The following is an 18,854-nucleotide window of genomic DNA, read 5'->3' as shown; positions in this document are numbered from 1 at the left end:
AGGCCTGGTAATTCAAGTTGCCCAATTTTGGGGGGCATTATTTGTGGCCAACAACTTAGAATTGCAGCAAAATCAAAAAGACACATTTACAAATCATATCCCCCTGGCAAGTAAAAGGCATGATGATTTTAAAGGGTTACAGGAATCTCTAAACAGAGTAAAGATTTTGTTAAAAATAATAACGTTCAGTGAAAGGGCCCAGGAGCCAAATTATTTCGTAGTAGAACTTAGTGCCAAAAAAGTAAAGGTGACACAATTGGTAAGAAAGAACCTGGTCATTTCAGCATGCAATATTCAAGTGAGTAAAATACAAAGATTTAGTATCAAAAGTTGAAAAGTTTCTACTATCACTATAGTAAGTCAATGTAATAATGACATGATCAGTAATTTTTATATTGTAACTATCATATTAAAATCTACTTTCAACTTTTATTTAAATTAAACATAGCAAGCCTATCTTTTAGAAAAAATTAAATTCTTTTTTGACCTAAGTTGATTGATTATTTAACAGAAATTTATTCTGCTTACTTTATGAGCTTTAAAAAATTACTAAAAGGCAAAAGGAAATAATTCCAAAAAAGATGAGTTGAGCTTACTGACCTAATTCTGTTTGTTTTTTATTTGAGAAAGCTTGGCTACAAAGTTTTTTTTTTTTGAATTTTAAATAATTAATAAAACTACTTGGTACAGTCTTATACCACATACAACAGCTCCTTAGCAACTATGTGGTAGAAATTCATGTTAAAATTTTCAAGTCTACTTAAATGAGGTTAGAAAAGATCAAGCAGGAATTTGTAAACCAAAAGAATTGAGGTTTTCTCTGCCTTCACCAGTGACTAGCATTAGAGTGTGAGAAGGGAGAACCATATAAAAAGAATATCTTCTAAGTTAGGCCATTAATAAACTGATGGACAGGAAAATATCATTGTATAATCAAAAGAGCATTGAGATTATTATTGGATTATTATGTCTACAATTTACCAATAACACTAACATATAGAGAGTTGTAGAGATAATAATTTTATGCAGGAATTCTCTAAGAACTGAAAATTATTTCAAGGGTTCTTTTAGGGTAAAAAGTTTAACAAAGAATGCTTTAAGTTCTTTCTCACCCTTCCTCCTCTCTGCTATGTACAGCTTCCAAATCAGGCTGAAAATTTCTAAAAAAAAAACACAGCTACTAACCATTTTTTAAATGACTTGAGAATCTTTCCTTTATTTTTTGCTAAATTAGCAAACATTGTTTCTTCTTAGCTATATGGAGGCTTAGTTTGAGAATCAAACTACTAACTCAAATACTGGGAGGATAGGAAATATGAATGGTTAATGGTTAAAATGGACAGTTCTCTAGTGAAAGGGACTGAAATACCCTCAGGAGAAGGATCTCTGAATAAAATTAAAGTCTAAACTTGGAAAAATAAATTTGGAGGGAAGCCATGGCAGATTTAGAGGCAGGCAAATTAAACTTGGTGAATTTCAAATTAATTTCACAGATGGTATCCAATTCTGGTGTGGCTGGCCAGGTTCCATGTTATATTGGAAACATAAAGAAAAAGCAAAAAAAAAAAAAATCTTACTTCAATTTTCTTTGGAGATGTGAGATGCCTGATCTTTTTAAGTATGTGTTTATATGCATGTTTTTGTGTATTTGTGCATATGAGTGTGTTTTGTGTATACATAGTTGATATAGTATTAATATAAAAATTAACAAAAGGAAAAAGTAACTCAGCCTTCCTGTCTACCAGGAAATAAATTCTCAGACACTTGTCAAGAGAAATATCAAGTAAATATTTATTGGGTCTAGTTTTAAGAACTGCCAGATACATCTTGTTACAATATTGAAAATAAACTTAAAGTTTACTTAAGGGACAGGGTTATATACTAGTGACATATATATTATAGCCAAAGTCTTGATTCTATACTTCTTTTTGTGTAGAAATAAAGGGAAAAAACATAGCTGCCTGAAAACCTATACATAACATCGGATATTTAATATCCAAGATTATATATATGTACTTTTTACTATCCCAGAGAATTATATGATGTTATTTTACTGATAGTTATATACATAAAGATTATTCACTCTTTAATTCATTCTTGTCTCCTGAGACACTCTGCTCTTTTTAGATATTAGCAAGCAGATCCATGGCAGTTTTGAGACTTCTTAGTCCCCCAACCTTCTAAGTTTAGAGGCTCCCATCCCATATCATTTTAAACACATAAAAATACACCCACATCAGATGTTAAATATAACTTCTCTAAAATTTTTTCAAAGGGTTTTTATAATTTTTATAAATTTGAATTTTCTGAAAGAAAACTGATTTTTTTTTCTAGTGGCTTACATTTTCATATTTAAGTAGAGTTGGATTAAATTATACTTAATATAATATTACATTCTTTAGACATTTAATTATACATTTGTTGATTTTTATTTTCCAGGTTTTTTTTTCTTATTTTGAAGCCAATACATTTTTTTCCAGATTTTAAAAAAGCCATTGACAAGCTTTTAGACTAGTCTAGACACTAAGCTTATAGTGCCTAATGGATAAAACTGCTGTTCAGTTACCACTAATGATGCTGTACTTGGTATAAGATCAAGTTTTTTGTCGTTGCCCATAATACCCTATATGAATTTTTCCATGCCTTCTCCTCTGGCCCGTTCTCATACACTCTTCTTGTTTTTACCCTGTTTAAGTCATACTGGTAGTCTTTTTGTTCTAAGGACCCATCATGTGTTGAAAAGAGAAGGAATAGTAGTTGGAGAAAGTGTCAGGGTTGAGGGAAAAGTTTTTAGGGTTTCATTTTGGTTTGTGTAGGCTAGGGAAGACCTGAGCATGCTTGTAGGTAGACAGCAAGTAGCTTTGGAGAGAGAAACAGCCAGAAGAAGAACAAAGGGCCTCCATCTATTTAATTATTGAACTACTGCCCTAGCTTAGTTCCTGGGTAGCACAGGGTAGGAGACTTTAAATAGATCTTTTCTGAAGGACAATGGCATACAGAAGATGCCTTAATATCTTCCTATTGTTAGGAAAGAATCTTTTTCTAAGCTCCCTCATGTGGTTGTAGACAGGATTCAGTTCCTCACAGGATGCTGGATTAGAAGTCCTCACCTTCTCAGGGCCTGTTTGCCAGAGGCCTGCTTCAGATTTTTGTGACCTGGATCCCTGCAATGGGTGGCTCACAACGTGGCAGCTGGCTTCCCTTAAGGCAAGTGAGAGAGCAAGAGCCGATGAACATCCAGGACAGAAACCGAATCTATTTTATAACCGAAGCTTGGAAGTGGCATCCCGTTACTTTTGCCATACTGTGTTCATTAGAAGTCAGTCCGTAAGTCCAGTCTACACTCAAGGAGAGGAGTAACACAAGGGCATGAGTATCTGGTGGTGAGAATCATTAAAAGTCATCTTAGAGACGCATTCACTGGTAGAAGATTCAGACATCTAAACAAATAGCAGTATAAGATGCCCAGTTATATTTTAAAAAGAAGATAACCTAGAATATTTATACCTATTTGGAGCAAAGAAGAAAATCTTCAGAGAAGGTGATATTTGAACTAAGACTTGATAAAAGAATAGAAATTCAGCAGGCAGAGAAGATATTATAGATGCACAGATGTTTGTGGCATGTTTCTGATACTTCAAGGACTTCATGGAACTTGAAGAATATGTCAGGGAAAGTGGCAGAAAACAAGACTGAAACGGATAGACTATTGCAGACTTTGGAGTTTCTTATCTGTTATGCTGAAGAGTTTAGACCCCCGTCTTATACTTGAAAGGAAGTTACCAAAAGGGAAGTGATGAAAATCATAACCCTGGTAACAGGGTGCAGAATGAGTGAAAACAGGAAAAGGAAGGAGATAAGGAGACCATCCAGGAGCGTGGTGTGACAGCTCTGACAGAGACACGGTGCTCTAACCTAAGCCGGTGGCCGTGGATGTGTATGGAGAAGTGGAGACAAAGTTGACAGATAAGGACAGGGGATGACAGAGAACATGAAATAAAGAATGGCTTTAAGGTTCCTGGCTTGCATGACTAAGAAGACGTTTGTGTGAATTATAGATGTATGAATGAAAGAGTGAATTTCTCTCTGAATATGTTCAGTTTTGAGTACCCTACAGAACAGCATAGAAACAGTACAGACAGGATTTACTTCACAGACAGGGAAAGGGGGAGGAAATAAAGAGCAGTCATCACCAGGATGGAGACGAGCAGGACCGAGTTCAGTTTTGCAAATATTTATTGAATGTTTGGTATAGTCTTGGCACCGTCCTAAATGTAGTGTCATAGTGAGTTACACTAAAGTCCTGATACAGAGATGCACTCTAACAAAATAAAAAATATTACAAAATATCATTAAATTCAGATGCACTATTTTAAATATACCATCCTCAGAATCAATTCTGAACTTCCAAAATAAACATGGAAATCGAGAGGAACATGAAGAAGAAAGTGTCTGGTCAAAACACACACCGAGCAACTCAACCATATTAGAACTACATATACTGTTTCATTTCCCAGAGTTTGCCTTTTATTGCTATTTCTTTTCTCTTGATTCAATTACGAATGTAGCCTGTAATTTGGAAGCATTTCTACATTTTATGTGGCTGAGTTTCACACAAACCGTTAGTAAAATGTAAGAAAGGACAATACTCGATGAATCTCTTCTGTATTAACTTGATTACTAGAATTAAGTCAGCTAGCTCCATTCTCTAGTGTTCAGCACATAATGCTTATGTAGCTTAGGACAGTTTGCAATTCACAGCTTAGTAAATTAAAGTTTGTAGTTACTTGTTAAAATTGTAATTGCACAGTGCTATGATTGGGGATCTTTTAAAAATTAAATTGTTATTTACCCAAGTGGTGCTGAGTGTTGTTTTGTGTGTGTGTGTGAGTGTGTGCACGCACACAGTTATACATATGTTTTAACAATACAATATACATGGCTTTTTTTCTCTCATTACTGTGTTCTTGGCGAAAAGATACGTGCCACCACTTAGTTTTGGTAGCAGGTTTGTATGTTCTGTCCCCAAACACTCCTTTATTTGCTTTTTCAAACACTCTTCATAAGCATGACCACAGGGCCTTTGCTTATCTTCTCAGGATCCTAAACATCACACATTTTACAGAAGAATTATGCATATGCCATTAATTTCAAGGTAGTCTATCCACTTTAACCTCACATTCTGAAGCAGAGATGTCAAATCCTTAAAAAGCCCCTGACACAGTGATGCTCTCTCCTGATTTCAATGTCCAGGCAGTCATTGCCACAAACCTACAATGGTTCTGACGATGACAATTGGAGCAAAGGGAACTGTGAAAGTTTTTTTTTTTTTAATTGTCCTCAGCACACACAGAAATGCTCTTCATAGCAAGTGAAGGAAAAGGGTTTATTTCCAGCCATGTGGAAAGTAACACCTCCAAAACCAAGAAAACATCTTCAATTTTGTAGAGTGGGATAAACACTAGATGGCAATTGAAGTTGAATTAAAACAGTTTCCTCAGCTGCACACTCTGTTCAAAGTAGCTATGAAAATTTACACCTTTCCTTATATTTAGAGCTGAAAAATAATATAATAGACTTAAAAATGCATTTATTAAACTAGCGTTGCGTTTTCCTTTAATTCCAACTTAGTTGGCTTTTTATAGAAATGTGCTTGGAAGTGAATTTTGATTCCTTAAGCTTCTCTATTAATACTTGAAATGTGCCAGTATATATTTTCATTTTTTAGATGCAACCTGATTGAAACTCTATAGAAATTAGGGATTTCTATGAAAAAAATACAAGCACACCAATAAAGGAATTTCTCAACAGTGCAAAGAATTGTATCTATTTTCTTCCCCAATATACACCTGAAACACAGCATGATGATTGGCTCCTAGAAAGCACTCAAAAAAATCTGTTCATTTAATTAAATGGAGAGTAGATGAATGAATAAATGACTGATCAGGCTGCATAAATGAAACATGGTCCTGTATTCAAAACAGGAGAGTCGGGCACTGGAATTAGACCTACCCACTCTGGCATGGCCCGGGACAGAAGGGAGGGCAGGCCAAAATGAAGTGATTTAAGTGTTGAGGTGCACCAGTGTAGAGAATCCAACCTGACAATACTCAGAATCCAAGTAAGATCAGGACTCCTTGGAATAGACTCTAAAATATGATAAGCAAAAGTAAAACAAGGCTATAGTGCCAAGGGACAAGAATGAACACGACAAAGGTTCCCAGAAGCAATACCTGTGAATGGGAACCAAACACAAAGCTTAGTGCAATCCGCTCTCAGTGAACTAGAGCTTACAAAGGCAGGAAAACCAACACAAACACTGTTTCCAATTTGAAACAAAAAAAGGACAAGGAAGGCTTATTGCTTGTTCATGTCACTAGTGAATTAACTGGATACCTTCAAGAGAAATGAAAGGAACCTATGTGAGATGTTACTAGAACCTAATCATGTGGCTTTTGACTTCCGTCTAGTCCTCATTTTTATTAAATCATTGACTGCAATACCAAGAGGAATTTCAAGCATCCTCTCAATTAGAACAGTAACTCTCTACCGGGAGAGGGGGCCATACAAGTAAAACTCAAAACTTACTTGGTGTATCTCCAAACTGGTGGCCCCCAAAACAATTCTCTTTCTGAGAACCGTAGAGATTTCTAGCTGGAAGCAGATTCCCAACTTCCAGAAAGGCCTTATTTTCGACTTATTACTTTTCAACTTTACACCTTTCTTCCTAAGGCTCGCTCATTAAAACAAGACAATTGTTAGTCTTTCCCTAAGTCCTTCAACCATGAAATCATCCCCAGAGTTACATAAGAAATGTTTGCTATCTGTAGGAACCTGGGCAAGTTACTAAACCCCTCTAAACCTCAGCTTACTCATCTGTAGAGTAAGTAGAATGAAAATAGTGCCTGCCTGAGGTTATTGGGAAAATAAAATGAAAGCAAACACTTTTAAAATGTTTTGAACAATGACTAACATCTGGTAAATACTCCATAAATTTTCATTACTGTTATTACTTTTGTTTAATGAAAAAATCATTTCACTAGAGTGAAAAGCTGCTAGAAATCCAAGATAAGAAAGTAGATAGAAGCATTCCTACCAATAAAACGGTATAGCCTCGGTTTTAGTTAGAGCTAATGCAGTGACCCAGATTATAACAAAGATCCTACATAGAGACCCAAAGGGGGCAGTCTAGCACCCAAACTGAGATAAATTGGTCCAGGGATAATAGCATGTGCCCCCAGTGTTAAATTGGAAGAAGTGAGGCAATGCTATCTTCTTCTACAGTCCTGAGTAAACCAGCTTCACCTACCGTTAGTTGGTTCCTGGGTATCAAGCATAAAAATAATGCAAAAATTTTTATTCTAAAATATTTGGATTTTTTGGCTCATTGGGTTGCAACTTACATGAGTCAGGATCTTCTCTTAAATCATGACTGTCAAATATCAGCTTTCCTTCCTACCAGTGATTTCAAAGTCTGAGAAAAATGAAAAACATTTTTATACCTCAAAGGATCAGTGACTCTTAAACTAGCTTGTCTGGGTTTTAAGTGGAACCTATTCTGAAAGTTTTATTTTCATCAGTTGCCTTCTAACTTCAGTTCTCTTTTGTTTGTACATCTCATTTATCATTTGGAAATAAGGAGTTCTAGATGAATGACATTTTTCAGAATATTGAAACTTATTTCCTAAAATGTTAAGACATTTATTTTAATTGCATTTGACTTACACATGTTTCTACCTTAACGGAAGATATTGAAAATCATTTCATCTTTTGAATATCTCAAGAATATTATTTGAGATTTCATTATTAGAAGTAATAAGATATATAGATTTGAGTTAGAAAACCTGGAATTTAGATCTGGTTCTACTATTTATTCCTGTATAACCTCAGACAACTTACTTAACTACTTTGAGATACCAATTTTCTCATCTGCAAAATTGGCAGTAATAATACATAATTCTATTATATTGTTGTGATAGTTGGGTGAGATAATATGAAAGATATAAAAAACTGCCATTTGTGATTTCTATTACCATAGGCTTAGTGGGTGATATACTCTTTGTTGATATAATTTTTTTCCCAGAAAGATATTCCATTTAAATATTATGTTTACCAGTTGAGATGGTAATTTTTTAAATGACCAAGTAGTACAATGTTGTGAGCTAAGCACAGGATTAAGAGATGGAAACCATGTGTTCTGGCATCAATTTTCCCAACAACCAGGTTTTAACTTCTTGGCCTTGCTTTTCTCATCTTAAAAAATGAAAGAGCTGAACAAGCTTATCCCTTCCAGCTTTGATTTTTTTTTCCCAGCAAAGTCAATAATATTTATTACACCTTTGTGTTATATGCCAAAATAGTTTCAAATTTTTAATCTTCCTTTTGCCAACTAAAAATTTTAGCAACTGGAAGGAAATTTCCACAAGCACCTGTATCTCTGCCGATATATCCTGTCCTCCCTTCTATTACTCTGGACAAACCATCCATCCTCTTACCTAAGTCTGACCCCTCCACTGTACACCACACTCTGTCCCTTCTCCCACCTCTTGCTCAGTAATTCTCCCCCTCCTCTCCTGCATCATCATTTTCCCTCTTTATTGGATCAATCCCAGGAGCATACAAATCTGCTGTGATTTCTCCAGTTTTATATAACTAAAAATACTCTCTTGACCCTTCGTCGCCTCCAGCTACTCCCTATTTCTCTGTCTCTCTTTTCTATGCCCACTCTCTTCCAATTATCTCTAACATATTTTGCAACCAGTCTTTTGTCCCCTCCACCCTAAGAAAACTATTTTAACATGACCATGATCTCCAATAGCCTCCACGTTTCTGTTCTTCGCCTTATTTGACCTATGAACAACATTTGACACACTGATTGTGTGCATCTTTGAAATTTTTTTTTTTTTAATTTGGATTCCAGGACACTGTTGTCTCCTCGTTTGCCTCCTGCAACTCACTGGCCACACCTTCTCAGTCCACTGTTCTTGTTCCTCATCTCCTAGATCTCTTGGTTTTGTCATAGTCTGGGAATGGGTGGGAATCTTACCCACACTTATGGTTAAATATCATTTATATTCTGGTAACTCCCATAGTTATACCTCTAGCCTGGGCCTAGGCTCAAAATTCTAGATTATTGTATCTAGCTGTCAAGTTGACTCTACTTGGGTGTCTGATGGACATAACACACTTCACAAGTAAAAACTATATTCTTATTCTTTCCTCCCCAACATACACCTCCCACAGCCTTCCCTGTCTCAGGTAATAGCACCTACATTCTTTCCATCGGCCAGGCCACAATCTTGGATTCATCCTTGACTTTGTTTCTTCTCTCATATTCCACTCAGCAAACCCTCTCAGTTCTCTCTCCAAAATGTATCCAGGGTGAGACCATTTCTCACCTCTTACCCTGTCACTGCTGAGGTCCGAGCCTTAATGATCTCCCCTTTGAATTATTACAAAGCCTCAACTGCTTTTTCTCTATGATCTTAGTCTCCTACAGTCTATTCTATTTAGGGCAATCCTGCTAAAATAAAAGTCAGACCATGTTTCTCCACTGTACAACTCAACCCTCCACCCCGTGTCTTACTAAGAACAACTGCTGTCCCTGACTTAGTAACCTCACACCACCTGCCCCACTCGCCCCCTTCCTTGTGGACTGTGCTTGCCCTAGGGGCCTGCTTGCTGAGTCTCCAACATGCCAGGCAGCTCCTTACTCAGGGCCTCCCTATTCAGGGTCTCTATACTTACTGTTCCTTTAAGCCATTGGTCACGTAAGACACACAACAAGCTGTTAATGACTTTCAAGCTATCTGGAATGCTTTTTACTCAAATACTCCAGAGCCTAATAGCTCATCTCCTTTAAGTCTTTGCTTAAAGATTATCTACCATGTGAGGTCTTCTCTGACTACCTTATTTAAAACACACTGTCTTTTCCCTTTCTCTATTTTTTCCATAGCCCTTATCACTACTCAAATAGTTTATATGAGGGCTATCTGGAAAGTATCCAGCCATTGCTAATATAATGAGCTTTCAGGACAGTCCTTGTATATTACTTTATTGTTTATTATTTTATTTATTTGTTTATTATCTATCTCTCCCACTCATATGGGCAGCAATTTTTCTTTATTTTCCTCACTGCTTTAGCCCAAAGCCTGGAACAGTGTCTGGCACATATTAGGTGCTAAATAAATGTTTGCTAAATGAACATTGAATGAGTCATAGGAAAAAAGAAAAAAACACTGGTCATTTCAGGAAAAATCAAGTTCACAGACACAAACCTATGATATTCTGTTAATAATATTATTAATAATAATATTTCCTATTATGGATAGAAAAAATTTATGGACCAAAAAAAAAAAACAACCCAGGTTTTTAACTCTGAAAAGATGGTCTTCTTAAGAATGTATAAATCTTCTCTGATTTTGGTATGTTTATCCATTAATCCTCATCTCTTTTTGGTGAAACAGAGCAAGAAAAAAAATCTTGTAAGTGAAAGCAAACCATTGATCATAGGAGACAGAGAACAAGCTGTTAATGAGTCTCAAGTTGTTACAATGTATGTGTTAAAGCACAATTGAAGGTGCTAATAAATCTCTTAACTTCTATATGATTTTGAACAGTCACGGTTATTTCAATGATTCACTTGATCTCACTAAACACTTTCCCAAGGACTCAATTCATTTCAACAAGCATTTATTGCAGGCTTATGTGAGCAAATACTTCAAGTGTACCTTTTGATGAAAGAGGAGAACTACCTAGGGAAATGAGACTGGGCTTCCTTGTGTATGTAAATAAAATTTGCCTTCAGTCCCCAAGTTTTGTGTGATGTGGAAATGTATCACATAGACAGTTACCCCTTTGGGAAGGATCAATAGCCTCTTAAGTCAATAAAAGTAAATGGTGCCATATCAGTATAATATGGAGAGACACAGTGTAGAATTGGGGCCTGAGATGCAGGGCAATGAAGGGTAAAAGGACAGGGCTTTGGTGACAAAAAAAAAAGGATTTGTGTCCCAAGCTCCACCATTTATAAACTATGTGACATTACACATCATGTTTAACCTTTCTAAGCCTCTTTCCCCACTATATGATAGAGTTGAAAATAGTCATTAGTCCTTATAGACATATAGATTAAAGATAATGTATGAAAAGCACCAAGGGCAATGTCTGGCACACAGATGATATTCCATAATGGCAGTTATTATAAACAAGCAGAAAAAATTAGGTATAGTCCATTTATTGGCAACTCACTTAAGACTCAAAATATCTATTCTGCGATGCTTAGGAAACCTTTAACACTTCTGATCTCTCCCCCATTCCCCACATTCCCAAACTCTCTACTTTGTTTGTCTCCTATATGCCCTTTCATTTGTGTTGGCTGCATATATTCATGAAGAAGCAGAAAGAAAAGTAGCGGCCTGATCTCTAAACCCGTGCTCTGGCTCTAAGGAGACCTGAGGGAGGAATAAAAGGGATAATAGAATATATGGTGGAGTTCCATCTCCAATATGGTGATATAACTCTCTCACAGACTAATCATCCTCCCCCAAAAAACAAGTACAGACCCTGGAAAAATTGAAAAATTTAAACCTGGAAATTTTTTTTTCTTTTTTTTTTTTTTGAGACAGAGTCTCACTCTGTTCTCCGGGCTAGAGTGCTGTGGCATCACCCTAGCTCATAGCAACCTCCAACTCCCGGGTTCAAGCAATCCTTATACCTCAGCCTCCTGAGTAGCTGGGACTACAGGCATGTACCAGCATGCCCGGCTAATTTTTTCTATATATATTTTTAGTTGTCCAGCTAATTTCTTTCTATTTTTAGTAGAGACGGGGTCTTGCTCTTGCTCAGGCTGGTCTCGAACTCCTGACCTCAAGCGATCCTCCCGCCTCGGCCTCCCACAGTGCTAGGATTACAGGCATGAGCCACGGTGCCTGGCCTAAACCTGGAAATTTTGAAGAGTAAAAAAAGCAGGCAGATTATGGAGGAAATTGGAACCTTGGGACATAAGCAAACATGCAGGTGAGTTCTGTGTTCCCCTATGGCTTTGACTGCACATGGTTGGACTGCAGGTGCAAAGTCCTGCTGCAGCACAGGAAGCTAAAACTACAAGTCCCATCATCTTTCTACCTGGAGGAACCAAGGAAAGGAGCTGGGGCAACAACAGCCACCACTGGAAAATGAAGAGGGAATCCCAGAAGGCAGAAAACCAGATTTCTAGATCTTCTAATTTTATACATGGAAACTAAAAATGGTTCATGTTGACCCTTTAACCATACACATGTAAGACAGAAACCAGATAAGTAGGTATAAAAAAAATAAAAATAAAACAGCAACAAAATTCCTCAGAGGAATACAATAGAACCAAGGCTACACAACAAAACTTCTAAGATGTCTGTGATAGAATCCAAAATAACTTAAAATACAAAGAACCAGAAAAACAAAACATTCTCAGTGACTTAAAGTTCCGCCTCAAGAAACTAAATTTAAAGTTTAAAAATCATATTAGGCAAAGGACTTGAAACCAGAATATACAAAGAATTCTGACAACTTGCCAATTTAAAAATGAACAAAATATTTGACAGACATTTCAAAAAGAAAATATACAAATGGATAATAAGTACATTAAAAATGTCCATCATCATTTGTCATCAAGAGGAAAAATTGACACAATGAGATACCATTAAACACCTTTTAGAATAGCTAAAATTTCAAAAAACTGGCAATATTAAGTGTTGGGGGTGTTGTGCTTCACAAACTGTTAGTGGGAATGTAAAAGGGTACAACCACTTTGGAAAAAAAAAGTTTAGCAGGCTTTTAAAAAGTTAAACACATGCCATACATAACCTATCCATTCCACTCCTGGAATCTACCTACTAGGAATGAAAACACATGCCCATATAAGCCTTGTACACAAATGTTTATAACAGCTTCAATTGTAACGATCCCAAATTGGAAATAACCCAAATGTCCATGAACAGTGAATAGAACAAAATATGCTATAACCATATAATGGAATAGCATTCAAAACCCAAAAGGTAATTACCTACTAATATATGCATAGACATGGAATTACTCTTAAAAATATTATAATGGATGAAAGAATCCAGGAAAAAAATAACAGAGTGCCTACTGTATGTTTCCATTTTTATAAATGTCTAAAAAATGTAAATTTACCTATAATGGCAAAAATAGACCAGTGGTTTCCTGGGGTAAGAAATGTAGTGAAAGATAAAATGCAAAGGGCACAGAGAAACTTTTGGATGTGATAGAAATGTTCAGTATCCTACCTGGGAAATAAACATATGTCAAAACTCATCAAATTTCTCACTTTAAATATATGCATTTTATTGTATGTGAATTTTACTTCAACAAGTAAAATATTAAAATAATAAATACTACTTATTTTTCTTAAAAAAATATGGTACCTACTTTCAAAGATTTTTATGACCTGAATATGGAGTGACATAAAGATGAAACAGTAAAATTAAAAAAATTAAGGTAGAATAAGTCTGAAACATAGAAATAAAGGCAATAATTTTGAATTTGGAAATGTAAGCTAATAAATTTTAAGTATGATTTCTGAATGAATAAGCAAGATTTACCATTTATGAATTTGTTCATGCAAAGTTAACCAACAAATCTGATTTTTAGTATTCAAAGCACAAAGCAGGTCCTAGTTTTCGGTTTAAGCTTCATTTGAAACACACATTAGGACTATGTTTGAAAATGGACCTTAAAAATTCCCCTGTACTTATTCCAGAGCTCAGCCTGCATCTGTGGACCTTCCATTTTCGATCATTAGAATAACAATGATGGAAACTATAATTCCTTCCTCTGAAGACATTTTTCCTAATGTGTGATATTTAACAGTAGGTCTCTATGATTTCATGGCACCTTGAACCTCCATCTTTTCGCTCAGTCACTGAAAGGGACTTTATTATAGGTCACCAAGTATTTATTAAATGTTCATGACAGGCCTGACACTATGCTAGGCACTTTGGGGAAACAAGGGGTATATAGAAAGAGTCACTGTTCCTGCCTTTATCAGTGTAAAAATTAACCTAGCATACATAAAACAATTACGGAATTATAGATAGCATAACAGTAAGTGCCAAATTGTTCCTTATAGTAGTTAAACTATAATTGCAATTAAAGTATGAGAGAAGGTGACATTGAGATAAAGAAATGGGTGTAGAGTCTAGAGTCTGGACTTGAGAAAGGTCTAAGAATGAAAGGGAATGAGCAAAAGTGGGGGAACGATTTATTATAATTCATTCATTCATTCAATGAATATTAAGAATTTACCATGCCCAAGGCACTGAGCAAAATACTGAGAACACCATGGTAAACAAAAGTACACATAATCTTAACCCCACATATTACTCTCAGCCTAATAGAAGGGGCAGTTATCATACTTACCACACTTATTAATAAATATGCAAGTATAATTGCAAAATATAACTAGTGCTATGAAGGAACACAACATGGGGCACTATCAATAAGACAGGGGTAATATTTCAGTTGGGAGGATCCAAGAAAGTGACATTTCACCTGGGACTTAAATGAGAGGAAGCCCAGAGTAGGGCTGGGAGCAAGTAGAGTGGAAGTGAGCAATCTGTACAGAGAGAAGAATCTGTAAGAAAACCCAGAGGCAGCAAAGAACTTGGTACCTTTGAAAATCTTCAATGATAATGTGACAATGCATAGTTCATGAGTGGAAAAGATGTAAGAGTTGAGAAAAGGTAACACGTGGAAAGAACATGCAATACCACCAGGGCATGTTCTGGATTCCAGATTATAAATGCAGTGTTGTAACCAACTGGTAAAAAAAAAAACATGCCCTCTGAGGTCAAATAAATTAGAGAAAATAGATGGTACACTAGGTTATATATTCCTCAAGAGCAATTTTCCTCTAGTCTTCCCTCCTAACACCACCTGCCTCTCTCTTTGGTTTCACTTCTCCTCCAGCTCCTTTCCCTTTGTCTAATTCACTCTTTATTTCCCTATTCAAAGTACTGGGAAAGACAATCTGCCCAGCTGATTTCCTGCATCCCTGTTTGGGCAAAGCTCTTTGTACCAGCCCATGTTACACATCACTGGCCAACTTGGAAACTGGTTGCCCTTGGGTCACATGCTCATCCCTAATCCAACAGTGTGACTGGGAGTCACATGGTACAGAAATGGCTGTGTGAGGCTACCCCTAAGTTGGAAGTGAGGATAGCAAGTACCATCATTGACCTGCTCAATACAGTGAGAAAACACAGCTTGCTCTAGTAGTGTGAAAGTAAACAATGGGAAACTTTGAATATCAGACAGACTGAGACTTATTATGGAGATCATTGGAATATTATGAAGGAAATATGCAGATTGACATGATGAAAGTGGAATTTCAGGAAGACAAGTGGATTTTCCCTAATTTTCTATTTCTTTTTCCATTAGATCACATGTTGAGCTTTAAAGGTCATGATATTGCTTTCTCTTACCCTCTCAGACCAAATGTGATGAGAAATAGGTACAGATGTCAGAGGGATGAAGGTAAAATGTCAGCCTTATTATTGATAAAGCTAGATTATAGAATATCTCTTAGCTTTGCTTTCCCCTTGAATTGACTGACAGGCAGAGTAGAGAAGAGCCTGAGGAAGGGAGGAGAAGGCATTACTCTTCTCAGAGGGCCAGTCTTAAGGGGATTGGGGGGAAGAGACAGAGAAAGGCACTCTGGACCTGCTGTCATTAACTCATCACTCAATCACCTCTTTGATCTTGAGAAGGGTGAATGAAAGACTGGAGCAGTTTGTCACAACTGATCCTTTCTGAAAAGTTGGTATGTGGCAAATAAGTTCTTTCCCTCAACATTTCTCTGCCCTGAATGCTTGTGATTCCTCACTCTTTATTTGCCTGTTTCATCCTCTGCCAATACACAGGTTGCTCCCTCCTCCTCCTCCTCACCATTATCCTCTTTCAAAAAGTCTGCTTAAAATTCAGCCCCTGTATGGGGTCCCCCTAAGACAAATCTCTTGATTTATCATACCTTTATTTTTTACCTCTCAGAATATGTGAAAATATTTTATAGGGTAGGTATGTTTCACTTAACATCATGACTCTATCGCAACAAAATTGGCTGCAAAACAATTCTCTCTGACGCCATTATACTTTCTTTTTCACACAAAGAGCCTTCTCTGTTTTTTCCAGATGTCATCCATTAGAAAACGAAGCCTTAGATTTTGTGTGTTTTGGGACAAGAAAAATGTGGGCAATAAACGCATTGTTGAACAAATATCCAATCATTCTAATGCAATACAAAATCTAAAGATTACTCTTTAGGACATTAACAACATCGCAGAAGACATTTTCATGCAGTACTCTATTTTATATTCTATTCTATTCTATTTTACTTTACTTTATTTTATTTTATTTTATTTTATTTTATTTTATTTTATTTTATTTTATTTTGTTTTATTTTGTTTTTAGTCCCAGTACTGATAAAGGCATCATGCAGTACTCCATACACATGAAAATAGAAAACTCCAAGAGAAGTTATAGCAGAAAATGGGAAAATAGAAAACAGGAAATTCTGGCAGATGAACTATTTGCTTTACTCTGCCTCACTTACAACTTACCTTGAAATATCAGCAATCACAAAGGCCTTAATAATTTTTTGCTAGTTTGATGACTATAAAACTTTAAAAGAAGGAGCAGAATATTTTCTCCTAGCGAAACAAAGAAACACCCATCATGTGCTGGGACATGTGGTTGTGAGACAATCAACTATAAACAATAGGCAAATTCATGTCTAACTTGAGCCTTTCATTCCAAACCACATATTCTTAATTAAAGCCTTTTACTGCTATTAATGATGTTTCCAAATATCTCTTGATCCTGGGTAAGTGTTTCTAAATACTGGACTTTGGCTGGCAATAATTGTAACACTTATGGAAAAGAGATATTAGGCAATTAAATTGTCCAAAACAGTTGATTGAGGCATGCAAATTCTCTAAACTTGGAGGAGAAACCCTTCTTGAATGTGAAGTTGTGATTTAATTCACGCATTTCTTAAGTATGAAATCCTAAGTGAGCATTGTGAAGCAAAGGAAACCTTTACTAATGAACCTTCAGGGACCAGTTAGCACAGTTTGGTAAATTGGAATGCTAATTAGGTCTAGGCGATAGTCTAAATCAAACTAAATGCTTGTTAGTATGACCAATTATAGGAGCCCAATAAGTGTTTGTTTAAATTCAATAATTCTCTGTCCAGAGGGAATATTTCTGATCATGAGTAGCTGAATTGAAAAATATAAGCTATTAGTCATGAATACATTGTGTATAAACCAGTACATTTTAGTTCTACTACCAGGGGCCAGGGGCCCCACAGTGATGCCTCAGTCATATTCCTTTCCTTTGCTAGGTCCTGTGCAGTGATAGTTCCAAATGGACCTAGATTATTTTGAAGCTTTTCTGTGGCATGTGTAATATAATGAAAAGTGCGAGAATCTTAGAGTGAAGCACTTGGGTTTTGAACCAGTCCAGAACCACCAGAGTATGACAAAGCAAGTCTGTAATCCACCCTGTTGACTTGTGAGGAGTCTTCCTTTCATTATGTCCATCAGATTGTTCTTTATTCTCTATTTCTCCCTTTCCTACCCCAAAAGCCTACTGCTTTCCACTCAATTTATTCGCAAATATTGATTTTTAGGTTCAGACTAACAAATTGTGGCCTGTAGCCTTTTTATTCAGCTACCAGTGTCCTGACTCCACAAAACCATCCCAGAATTGTCCACGTGTCTCCAGGGAGCTAGAAAACGCAAAGGCCAGCATACAGTATGTTTTCATGACAACATACACAAAGCTAGGTCCAAGCCTGCAATTACACAAGAGCCTGGGGCATGCTGTGGGTACTGGACCAGGTCAAGAGGGATTCCAATTTGCCTTTTGGGTAACTTAAAGCAGAGGCAGTGAATCACTGTGTTAGGAGACACTACTTTGGTATCAGACAAAACCATGTGGGGCTTAGGGCAAATTCCAAATTTGCCATTTCAACAGTTAGTGTTAGGTTCCATTGCATGTGACAGAAAACCCTCAAATAAGCACTTATTTGAGCTACAGCCATGATTTCTGCATCCCGGTTAATGGTAAGAACGAACTGGAGCCCTCCTCCTTTTTAAGAACAACCAGTAGCCTCACTTGTCACTCATACTTACAGCCCATTGTCCAGAACTTAGTGAAAGGGCCTTGTCAAGGTGCAGGGAAGGCTGTGCTCACAGCATCCCCCAGGGTGCCCTGCTAAAAACCAGATGTTCTCTTGCTAAGAAAGCAGAGCAGATATTGGGTAGAAATTATAGTATCTGTTTCATTCCCTCACTATCTGTGGGACTTTGGGCAAGAATTTTCTGCAAAAATTCTTCTGTAATTTAATACTGTCTTTGTGTGGATTATTTTGCTTAACCTCTCAGCAGTGTCTGACACTGTTTATCATAAGCTCCTTCCTTAAACAATCTATTCTTCCTGTGACTTCCACAGCATGATACCATCTGATTTTCCTTTGACCTCTTTGGCTCTTCTCAATTTTTCCTGTTGTTATTGGTGCCTTCTCTTCCTCTTTCTGTCCCTTTGTGTCTCCATTGTCTTGGTCCTGTGACAACTTCTTCCTCACTTCTCACTTTACCCATTCTCCTCACTGTTACACATGATGAAAGGAAGTACAGTGCACATTTATTTAGTACTTACTATATGCTAGGAGCTGTAAGTATGTTATATACAGCGTCTCACTTAATCCTATCAACAAACCCAAAGGTAGGTACCATTGTTACTTCCATATTTTACATGGAGGTTGACATGATTTGTCCACCTTTGGGTATTGC

The sequence above is a fragment of the Lemur catta genome, chromosome 9, assembly GCF_020740605.2.
Source record: "Lemur catta isolate mLemCat1 chromosome 9, mLemCat1.pri, whole genome shotgun sequence".
NCBI classification, from domain to species: Eukaryota; Metazoa; Chordata; class Mammalia; order Primates; family Lemuridae; genus Lemur; species Lemur catta.
The sequence above is the reverse complement of the archived record's forward strand: the minus strand, read 5'-3'. Positions refer to the sequence as shown.